The sequence below is a fragment of the Arachis ipaensis genome, chromosome B06 (assembly GCF_000816755.2).
Source record: "Arachis ipaensis cultivar K30076 chromosome B06, Araip1.1, whole genome shotgun sequence".
NCBI classification, from domain to species: Eukaryota; Viridiplantae; Streptophyta; class Magnoliopsida; order Fabales; family Fabaceae; genus Arachis; species Arachis ipaensis.
This window is the reverse complement of record NC_029790.2, coordinates 20,760,710-20,764,028: the sequence shown is the minus strand read 5'-3', so window position 1 is coordinate 20,764,028 and position 3,319 is coordinate 20,760,710.

Here is a 3,319-nt window from a genome sequence, read left to right as displayed (position 1 = left end):
TAAAATCAATATATATATATATAATTTAAATTTTAAATTGTTAAATTTTAAAATTAAATAAAATTATGTAAATAATATAATTTAAAATTAAATTTTTTTTAAATTTCACTTCCATAAAGTAACAGTTTTGGATTCCATAATTATAATTTTTTTCTTGCATTTTATAGTTTTAAAATTTGAATGGATCATTCCAAATATTGTTCACTAAAAAGTCCAATTTAAACCCAGCCCAAGCAATAGTTAAATAGCCACTTAATTACTCTCCTTATTCAAAACAGAAACCTCCTTAATCGAAACAGAAATGAGAGCACAAAAACTACGTGTTGTTCTTCCTGAAAGACACCTAAGGACAACATAATATGCTTGCTTTCTTTGGTCAGCACCATAGAATTTCTCTATATATTTATGGGCAATGCTACGGTGATGAAAGAAAAAATTTTCCTTATATGCTGAAGCAACGTGGAGAAGTTGGTTGGTGGACATGTGTCAAGTTGTTCCCTAAAAAATAGCAACTCTGACCAGAAGTAGAAACGGCAGACTGTAACAGGTAAAACAGATTAATGAGATAAGTATTGTGTTGTATTAATTATTGTGATTAAATGTTTGGGCTATTTTTATTTCAAGCCCAATAAGATTTTTTGTAGCTGGGTTATTTATTCAACATAAATGGATTGGGATGCTACCTTATCCCTCCCTATGCTTAGTCCCAGTCTAATGATAATGATAATGATAATGATAATGATAATAATAATAATAATAACTACTATGTGAAAGAAGTGTTGAAAGAATTAGGGTAACGCAGACTCTATATCGGTGTTAGGAGGGGGAAAGATGACGGCAATAGATGGTGAAAGGCCTGAGAAATTGAAGGGTATGAAGGGAAAGGAACGGGAGCAGGGTTGATTAGTGTCGGTACCATTTAAGCCGGTAAGTTTTTTCAACAGAACACATGAAATCGATCCCAAATTTTCTTTATTTGTAAGTGTTATTGGGGATTTGTTGGTAATGCATATAATTTGTGATGTAAGATATTTTTCTGACGTAATGATGGTTGAGAATAATTTTTTAGAAATAAAAAGAGCTTGTTGTTGCTGCATGATTGATTGTAAAAATCTTTAGCCTAAGTTGATGAGTAAGTGTAGCGTGCTTTCTTCATATGTCAAAATGAAGTGATATTTAGAATAAGTGGACTTAATCCATAGAGATGCAGGTATATCATGTATTGGGGTTGGTTAGTACTGCAAAGGTGTGGATTAGTGAGTATAGTGTGATGTTGTTCAGGAAAGATTATGTTCTGCGACTCAGGTATTGTATTTGGAATTAATCAATCACATTGGTGAAGAGATTTTTTGTTGCTGTCTTACTGATCAGTTAATTTTATTATTTATTTTGATGCAAATTTTCTTTCAGGGTATTCGTTGTTGAATTTATTGAACTAAAAAATTCATTGAAAATTTTAATGGCTGAGACTGGATACGATATGTTGGATAAAGAAGTCGGTGACTATGGAGATGTATTACAGTTGAGTAAAGAAGAGATAATGAGTAAGGCATTCCGAAGCGATGAAGCAGCATATGAATTTTACAGGAGGTTCGGCAAATGTTTTGGTTTTGGTATTCGGAAGGGTGACTCGGGAAAAGATGAAAGTGGAAGGGTTATTCATAGGAAATCTTTTTGTAACAGAGCGGGCCTGAGACAACGTCATCACTATGATAGGCTCGATAGGCAAAGAGGTCACAGACCGAAAACGCACACAAATTATGAGGCAAAGCTGCCAGTCTACTTTGATGTGGTCAGTGGTATATGGAGGGTGAGAAAAATAGTATTAGATCATAACCAAGATTTAACTCCGTATTATATGGTTCATATGATAACGAATTTTAGAGAAATAAGTTGTTTTGCCAAGGCACAAATATCTGGTATGCAGGCTCATGGTGTTCCGACATTTAAGATTCTGGAGTATATGGCTGGACAAGCTAGTGGCTATTCTCTAATGGGCTTCACTAAGAAGGATGCATACAATTATATTAACAAGGCTAAGCATGCAAAGCTTATTGATGGGGACTCTAATGCCGCTGTTGTATATTTTGAGGGAATCCGATGTCGATGGCTAGGTATAATGTTACTAAGGATAATATGCTGGCCAATATGTTTTGGGCCGATGGTGGCAGTAGAGTTGATTACCAATACTTTGGGAATGTCCTAGCCTTTGATTCAACGTACAAGAAAAATAAATATCGGAGACCGCTGGTGATATTTTCTGGTGTGAATAACCATAAGCAGACGATAATATTTGGGTTTGGCTTGGTGTTAGATGAAAGCGTTGGGTCTTATAAGTGGTTGCTGGAAAATTTGTTGGAAGTCATGTGTAACAAAAAGCCGTCAGTTGTAGTCACGGATGGCTATGATTCGATGAAAGCTGCAATCAAGTCTATTTTTTCGGAGGCAACACATCGATTGTGTGCTTGGCATATAGAGAATAACGTAACCGCTAATGTGAAGGAAGAGGGACTGTAGCAATGTTTCACCCGGTGGCTGTACTCAGATATGGAAATAGATGAATTTGAGGCTGAGTGGGATGATGCCATTGAAGAGTATGGGTTGCAAAACAGTTTTTGGGCCAAAGAAACTTTTCAGAAGAGGATGATGTGGGCTAATGCGTATCTACAAGACAAGTTCTGTGCAGGTTTTCAAACAACATCCCGGTGCGAAGGCATTAACGCGTATGTGAAGAATTTTCTTAAGTTTAGGCACAGTCTCCTTGATATGGTTCAAAATTTGGAGTTGGTCGTGTGAGAATACCGAAATAACGAATTACTTGCACAATTTAGATCACTCTATGGGATGCCGGTTATGACAACTTGTTTGGATCCTCTTGAAAAGTATACTGCAAATGTATACACACGGGAGATATTCGTTGATGCGAAGAAGGAAATAGTCAGTGTCAGTGCAGTTAATTTTGTAGCCAAGATTAGATGTTCAACTACAATGGTGTACACATTGGAAGAATACGACGACCCAAGTACAGAGATGATGGTGTTGTACGATAGGGTTTCAAGGAAAATGGAGTGCTGATGCAATTTTTGGAGCCAAAAGGGAATTCCTTGTTGTCACATGTTTTTTGTAATAAAGCATGAGCATTTGACTCAAATTCCTGAAAGGCTGGTTCTGAAAAGGTGGCGCAAGGATGTAAAGTTGTTGGATAAATATGCCGAGATAATGAAAGTTGGTAGTGAAAGGGGTTTCTTACTGCGCCATGGTGCACTTCATGCAGCCGCACAGTGGATACTATATGTTGGAGCTAGAAGACCATCGTCAT